The sequence below is a fragment of the Xyrauchen texanus genome, chromosome 18 (genome assembly GCF_025860055.1).
Source record: "Xyrauchen texanus isolate HMW12.3.18 chromosome 18, RBS_HiC_50CHRs, whole genome shotgun sequence".
NCBI classification, from domain to species: domain Eukaryota; kingdom Metazoa; phylum Chordata; class Actinopteri; order Cypriniformes; family Catostomidae; genus Xyrauchen; species Xyrauchen texanus.
This window is the reverse complement of record NC_068293.1, coordinates 23,325,951-23,334,602: the sequence shown is the minus strand read 5'-3', so window position 1 is coordinate 23,334,602 and position 8,652 is coordinate 23,325,951. Positions and strand designations below refer to the sequence as shown.

Genomic DNA, 8,652 nt, shown 5'->3' with positions numbered 1-8,652 from the left:
ATGTCAGCGGTGTGGAAATTCTTGAAAGTTTCTGATAAGGACATCAAATTTGCGATCTGCAGTGTTTGTTCAGCAGAAATTTTAAGAGGAGGTATGGTGCCGAAGAACTTTTCCACGACAGGTTTGATACACCACCTAAAAACACAACATCCAATTCAATATACAGAGTACAGCACGAGATTCTACAGGAAAGTGCCCCGATCCACAGCAGTGCCACAACAAGCGCAGCTACACCACAACTTGAGACGTATCTAGCTGAACTACCCATTGCCAGAAGCGACAATCCCCTTGACTACTGGCGCATAAACAAAGACCGCTTTCCTTTGCTTGCGCGGATTGCACACAGGTATTTATCTGCCCCAAGCACCAGCACAGAGAGTGAGAGACTGTTCAGTGCAGCATCTCATGTTCTTGATGAGCTTTCTGATGGGAGAGACTGTCAGAAAGTTTAGCAACTTTTGTTCTTGAAGAGACACCTGTCACTTGTATTTAAATAGAAAGCGGCCCAATATGATGTGAATAGCAATTACATAAACATTTGTGTAGCCCTGCAACACTTGTTCTTCACTTGAGGCTACATCTGTTTAAAGTTTGAGGTTGGATTTAGTTCTGTTACTGCTGTCATGCACTGTTGTTTTGCACAATAATTTTCACTTTAAGTAGACATACGTTTACATAAACAGAAAAGAGGCCCTCTGCCATTCTGTGTTTTGCCTGTTGTTTTAATTAAAATTACTGTTGCATATTTAAACTTTTTGAAAGATGCTAGCTAAGTTTATTACTTGAATGTTGTATTGCATATAATAGTTTTCTAAAACTTTACATTATTTGGATAATTGTTAATAAAATCTGTAAAATTTGATTGTTACTGAATGAAGAATAATATTTAATATTGTTTTAATATATTTTGTCCAATTTTGGTGTGTTACTTTCAATAAAAGTGTGATTATTTTATTGGTTTGTAGTTTTTCAATTCAGATTCATTAAATTCATGAAATTTATGAAAAAATATCATATTTATAAAATTATACACATAAAATATATATATATATATATATTAGTTTCGGTTTTCGGCCAAGTGCATCCTGGAGTTTCGGTTTCAGCCCAGAATTTTAATTTCGGTGCATCCCTTATACTGTATATATATAATCATACATACAGTATCTCACAAAAGTGAGTACACCCCTCACATTTTTGTAAATATTTGATTATATCTTTTCATGTGACAACACTGAAGAAATGACACTTTGCTACAATGTAAAGTAGTGAGTGTTCAGCTTGTATAACAGTGTAAATTTGCTGTCCCCTAAAAATAACTCAACACACAGCCATTAATGTCTAAAACCCATATATATATATACACATTTTATTTCCTCCCCCATGTTTTTGGTTCATAGTTTCATAGTTTAAAAAGTTAATTTAGAGGGGTGGCTGTGGCTCAGGTACTAGAGCGGCCCACACGACTCCACATCCCGAAGTGTCCTTGGGCAAGACACTGAACCCCATGTTGCTCTCAATGGTAGGCTAGCGCCTTGCATGGCAGCTCTGCTGTTGTGTGTGTGTGTGTGTGTGTGAGAGAGAGAGAATGGGTAAATGAGTCACAGTGAAAAGTGATTTGAAAACCGATAAGGTTAAAAAAGAAATATATAAGTGCAGACCATTTACCATATAATATATAATATATTCCCAATATAGTCTGGATGGTAAATGTGCGTTTAATCAACTATATATTTTTTCTTAGGTAATAACAGTGAAAATGTTCATTAGCTTTTTTTTCTGCAGTAAAGCATGACAAATAGCCCCGGTCTCCCCTATGTGTCAGTATACAATAGAGACTACAAGTTACTTAAACAAAGCTTTGCAGAGCACTAGGAGTGCCAGCCATTATTTTCTTTCATACACATCTTGATATTGCGTCTTTTATAAATGATCACAGATATTATTTATCATTAAATTTACAGAAATATCTCAGTGATGTGTGTCTTTCATACAATAAGGCCAGTGATGAGATTACACAATGCAATTTGGGAAAAAGGAGGACTCTCTCCTACTTGTCTTCCTTAGTCATGATGGATAATTAAATCTGTTCTGTCCTTCCGATTTTTTTTTTTTTCTCAATTTATCAAGCAGTAGTAAATTCCCAGCTTGTTTTCCAAAATCATGAATGAAGACAGTGCTCTTATCTGCATAGAGTGAGGCAGTAGATGAGTCGCCTTTTATTGCACAGCTAAACACAGATGAGAAATGGTGGCGACTTGGGTTTGATAATGGGAACATGATGAAGTCCATTTCACATGGCCAAAAGACAAGCAGGCAGCAGGACGGGGAGGAGATAAAAACACTCAAGAAAATGTGAAAGACACTGAATCGTTTAACACAGTCTTAAAGCACTGATGTATATTTTCCTGGATTATTTAAAAGAAATCATGATCATTGTGAAATTAGTTGTCAAAAAAGAATATATAACCATTACAGGTTCACATTTCTGTATTACACTTAGAAACACAGTGCACTGTGTGTGTGTGTAAAGGTCAGGGTTGACATTGGTTGCTATAGAACAGCAGGTTTGAACTTCTGTAATATGGAAATTGTTTCCCACTACCCACACATCTATACAACCACGTCCCTTACTGCTGTCTTGTCTTGTCTTTGCTTGTGGGGGTCAGGTTTTGCCTATTTTGGGGACCAAATGTCCTCACAAAGACAGCAAAACCTGAAATCACCTATATTTGCGGGGACCTGCCAATGAGGAAAACTGACTAATAATGTCTTAATGAAAATATACAAATACAAAAAGGTTCACGTTAGGGTACGGGTTAGAATTAGAGTTAGGTTAGGGTTAAGATCAGCGTGAGGAGATAGAAAATATTATTAAATCGATATTTCCATCCATCCATCCATCGTCAACCGCTTATCCTGTGTACAGGGTCACGGGGTAAATCGATATTTAAACAACTGAAATGGAAAGTCCCAAACATGACCGAAAAACAATTGTGTGTGTGTGTGTGTGTACAAGCTTCACTATATTTGTGAGTACCAAATTAAAAAAAAAAATATCCTGTCCTTATAAAACTTGTGGGTTTTCAAACTTGTTGAAAACCCACAAGTGAGGACATTTTAGGTGGTCCTCACTAGTGAAAAAAAGAGTCATAAATCGGCCAGATCTTGTTTAGCTTTAAATGTACTGATGTGCACAGGTTTCTGTGAGGCTTGGATTTAGGTGTAGGATTAAGGGATTGAAAATAACATTAGCTTGCTATGAAATCATTGGACATCTATGAGATGTCCTCACTTGTATTGTGAAACAAACGTGTGTGTGTGTGTGTGTGTGTCGTGCGTGCGTGCGCGCGCGCGTGTGGTTGGTTTACAAGGGCATTTTTTTGTTACATACTTGTAATTACAAGGGTATTATGCTATAAATGTGGTTTATAAGGACATTTCTAGTGTCCCAATAATTCAAATCACATAAAAACTTACTAAATGACGTTTTTTTAAAAAAAAATTTTTATTTAAAAATGCAGAAAGTTTTTTGTGAGGGTTAGAGTTAGGGTATAGGATCTTTAGTTCGTACAGTATAAAAATCATTATGGTTATAGAGAGTCCTCATAAGGATAGCCGCACCAACGTGTGTTTGTGTGTTTGAGAAAGAGAGCTTTTGTGTATTTTCAAACTCTCTTCAGTGCAATGCAACCTGATATGTGTTAAAAACCTGGAGGTATTTGACTGTGCCTATAAAACTGTATGGGCAGTCCACACACATACTGACATTGCCTCACAGGTCACTGGATCCTGTTTAGCATTGAACTGGCCTGATGCAAGATCCTGAACATCAGCTTTTAATTGCAGTGCAGTGCAACTCTTCTCTCTCTATTGAAATGATAGTCCCTCATTAAGTGAACCAGTCATAAATCTATATATTACAGCTGTTTTAAGAACACTTTAATGATATTGTATTTGGTAAACTTTAGAGATCAATAGAAAATATCTGTTAGCAAATGAACATATAGTATGATGAAAGGTAACACTTTACAATAAGGTTCTGTTTGTTAACATGAATTTACTACATTAGTTAACGGGAACTATAATAAACTCACACTTCTTTTTGTCAATTAGGTTTTTATTCAAACATCGTATAGCCATGAAATAATTACAGGTTCCAGGATTAGTTTTCTAATTTGAACAAATTAAATCAACCATAAATAGGTAGGAGATGAAAGGGTCCCAAATGTTGTGGAATTGTCCAATGTTGCCTTTCAAAAGGTTTGTTACAGGTGTAGAGCATACATCAGTTCCTCAAGCCTTAATTTAGCAGCAGGAGGGTCAACTTTTTCCAGAACAGTAATAACAGTTTCTTGGCTGTTATCAGACAATATGTGAGAAATTTCTGTTGAGCACTGTTCAACGAATATATATATATAGTTAGAATGTCCTAATATAATGAGCACTGGGTCTTGTTCCAAGTTTACATTTAAGGACATCTGAAAGGACTTAAAAAACCTCACACCAGAACCCCTGTATTTTATGGCAGAAAATAAAACTATGGGCTAAATCAGCATCCTCTGATTTGCACTTATCATAAAGAGGCCAGACATTGGGGAAAATCCTACACTGTAAAAAAAAAAATGTAAAGTTTAAGTACAATACTGGCTGCAGGGTTGCCAGCCAGTTACTGTAATTTTTACAGTGACCTTACTGTAATTTAATTAGTTATTTACTGTAAATATAGAATACAGAAAAATACTGTATTTGTTTAAAAATAATACAGTAATTTACCAGATACATTTAGCAGTTTAATGCTGTAATTTCTACAGTATATTACTTGATTGTGAGAATTATTTTTGGAGGAAATACATAAAATACTGTGTGTCCAGTATATTTTGCTGAATGTCTTTTACTGGCAGCTGAATTTTTAATTTAAACTACTCATTAATTGCATAATGTTTGCCATCTATTTTGTATAATAACTTAATTCAGTTATTATTTCACAAAACATTAAAAAATAATTTGCAATGTGTTGAAATGTATCTTGGAAAAACTGGTCAAACTTTAAAATATGACTTTCACATTCACATACAGGACACTATGTGAGAATATGGTCCTAAAAACAATGCAAAGTAAATTTTGTATATTCAAATTTAGTTTTTTTTATTCACTTCACAGCTTATATTTGCACAACCATATTTGCCAACATGGCAATTGAAACAATACAGAAATATAAACATAAGTTGATCAACATGGTCATCATAAAACAGTTTCAAATCCAGTTTCATGTCCTGATCCATCAGAGGGTCCAAGGAGTGGCTAGAAATATTGAAAAGAACAAAGAGGACAATATATTACTTGCATTATAAAAAATAAATACATTTAAAAAAGGGAGGATAGATACGGTTAGAGACGGATGGAGGGAGGATGGATACAGTTAGAGACGGATGGAGGGAGGATGGATACAGTTAGAGACGGATGGAGGGAGGATGGATACAGTTATAGACGGATGGAGGGAGGATGGATACAGTTAGAGACGGATGGAGGGAGGATGGATACAGTTAGAGACGGATGGAGGGAGGATGGATACAGTTAGAGACGGATGGAGGGAGGATGGATACAGTTAGAGACGGATGGAGGGAAGATGGATACAGTTAGAGACGGATGGAGGGAGGATGGATACAGTTAGAGACGGATGGAGGGAGGATAGATACAATTCGTTTTTTGTGCTTTTTTATTGTCTCTTCAATATGCCTTGAGTAATGATAGTTTGTGGGACAGTGAGTGTGCGGGACAGTGTGTCCTCGTGTGTGTGTACAGGACAGTGTGTCCTTGTGTGTGTGTGCGGGACAGTGTGTCCTTATGTGTGTGTGTGTGTGTGTGTGTGTGTGTGTGTGTGTGTGTGTGTGCGGGACAGCATGTCTCTGTGTGTGTTTGTGGGATAGTGCGTTCATGCAGTGTTTGCATAACGAGGATATATTTGTTTTTTCCTTTTTTTTTGTTTTCAGTATGTTGTGTAGTTCTGTAGCTGGTCGCTGTTAAATGTATTTTAATAAAAGTATAGGATAGAGATCTTGGTGTGTGTCTGCTTTTTCTTACAATTTCAGAAATTCCACTGGTAGTCCATCAGTTTGCAGAGTTTAGTGGAGACATTTGGATCCACTGCAACCTGTTTCTTCTGTACAAGTCACCCAGTGGTTTTAGAAGTCACTTTTCCTTTTGACTTCTTTGTCCCTCAGGGTTAATGCCTTCAAAGTGCCTGAAAGTGTCATGAAAAACACAACATTTTAATGCAGGTTTTGAGGCATATAATCAAGTTTTTGGATTGGAAGTTTTCCTACCACCATATAATATTAGTTGACCCAACAGATATAAAACATAAAACATATCTACATATATAAATGGCAGGTTTTGAGGTTGTTAGAATTCACCCTTTACCTTTGAATAAACTCCAATGTACACACAACCTCGTCGTGGTACTCAAGGTTGAATAGGTAGTACTCTGCAAATAGTATAGCAAGGCCAGACAGGAAGGTGGGCTGAGTGCCCTCACACACAACCTCGCCTTCAATGCTCAGCATCCAGTGCCCAGTAGTCAAGATGTCTCCTGAAACAATCAATACCACACATGACACCAGTTATATTTAACCATGCCATTTCATTTTTAGCTTCAATCTTTTGACATTTAAACTTTTTAATATTTATGACTGAGTGAACCGGTTCTTTTAAACCAAGGTTAACAAGAGGCATTGGGAACAATTAATGAGCAAGTTTCACAGAATATACTTGTTGTTGTTATTATTAGTATTTATAATCCAAGTAAGGATATAGAGAGAGAAAAACAAATATAAATACAATTTATTTTACATTATTTTTAAAATGTACATTATTAGTTTAATTGTTATTATTTTATAAAAAAAAAAAATGTATTGTGTGTACATGTGTTTGCCTGTAATTTAATATTAAAAATGTCAATCCTTTTTACTGTGCCTATAAAGCTACTTGAATTTGAATCAGTATACACAGAAAACATCAATCAAATGTAATCCAACAAGAGACCTTTACAAAAATACTAACTTCATGAAACTTAAATGGAGGAACACATTATTAGAAACATTCATAACACAAAACCTTACAACAAGACCTTAAATATGTTAAATAAACTCTCTTTAAAAAATGGAACATTATCAGACTAACATTGGGATCCACAGTACACGATTAAAGTAGGCTGCATTACATTGTACATGGGTTTCTTATGTTCTAGTCACTCAAGAGTGTGTACACTATATCAGTGTATACTTACCAAGCACAATGATTCACGGGGTCCCAGTTATGTTGTGTTTCTTGAAGATCTGCTGCTGAGGCGCACCTCTGTCAATTCAAGGAGGAAAAAACACATCACATTTTTGCAACGTTCTCTCAAAAACTTGTGGATATCAGTGACAGGGAACAACAAAAAATGTGCAGATCTTTTTATGTCTTTTAAACAGTTAACTGCTCTACATGTATCCCATTGCTTACATTTAAAAAAACACCCCGAAATACGTGCTAATTTGACACTGGACCATGTTCACACACCGGAGCTACAAAGAACGGACGTAAAAACACAGCCAGCCTTGGTAGAAAAAAAGATTTTCCCACAACAAAAATGTTTAACTGAATTATCGCAATAAATCACTGCTCTACAGCCAATAAATGCAACAACCACCTAAAAATAACTAATTACGGCAGGCTCGTGCTTGCGTGAGATTAATATGATAAGAACATTGTTCATTGTTTTTGCCAACAGCGTCTTTCTAAGTCGGTAAGTGTATGATACCTATAATAAATAAATACAACATGTGATACAATGGTCCAATAAACTGCCGCGTGCCCCAGAATGCATTGCTGTTGACAGCAATCTACTGTATTATTGAAAAACAGCCAGCTTACTGAAAAATAATGATGTAATTTTTACAGCAATTCATTAGTGTATGTAATACATTTTTTTAAGAAATGGAATCTATGTAAGACCTTAAATTGAATGAGGCATAATGTAGTACTGACCGATTGTTTATCAATATCCTCCAAACCACACTGCCAAATTTCCTCATCCATTTCCCATCTCTCACTCCCATTCCTCTCTGATCGATTTTGTAGAGGGGGAAGTAGCTGCTTGTAACCTTCGAAATTAAAAATAACAGATTTTTGTTTCCTCTAAATTGGATGAGACAGTCATCAATTATTGAGGGCAGGACGTCATCTAGGGAAACATTAAGTGTACACAAATAATTATTTATTTGTAAAAATGTGGTATACAACCTTTTACAAGGTTGTATTTCTGTTGTAGTTGCGTAAAGGAAGCTAACGCCCCATCAAGATAAAGGTCCTTGACTGTGCATATACACAATTCCTTCCATTGACTAAATGTCGTATCCAACCTTGAAGGGGGAAATGCTGGGTTATTTGCAATCGGGATTAAAAGTGATTTTATCTTAAGGTATTCGATTATCTGTCTCCAAACACGTAACTGACTCTTTATGACAATACTACTAACTGCAGTTTGGTCTAATATCACTGGGGAGAGTAGCACTGCTCCAAGATCACAAGGATGGCAGTAATCCCACTCTATCTGAAGCCAGTCTGGGGTAATAGCCGACTGTTCCAACCATAGTTCAAAAACTTGTAAAT

The 8,652-nt window shown here is 35.9% G+C and overlaps 1 long non-coding RNA gene across 1 annotated transcript; it reads right to left on the bottom strand.

Annotated features, from left to right (window-relative positions):
* Nucleotides 1-5,142: 5,142 nt before the first annotated feature.
* LOC127658878 (uncharacterized) lies at nucleotides 5,143-8,140 on the bottom strand. Its single transcript, XR_007972460.1, has 5 exons — nucleotides 8,029-8,140; nucleotides 7,286-7,353; nucleotides 6,421-6,589; nucleotides 6,082-6,241; nucleotides 5,143-5,301 (listed from the first exon to the last, which is right to left on the bottom strand). It is a non-coding gene; the product is annotated as an uncharacterized LOC127658878 (long non-coding RNA).
* Nucleotides 8,141-8,652: the final 512 nt, after the last annotated feature.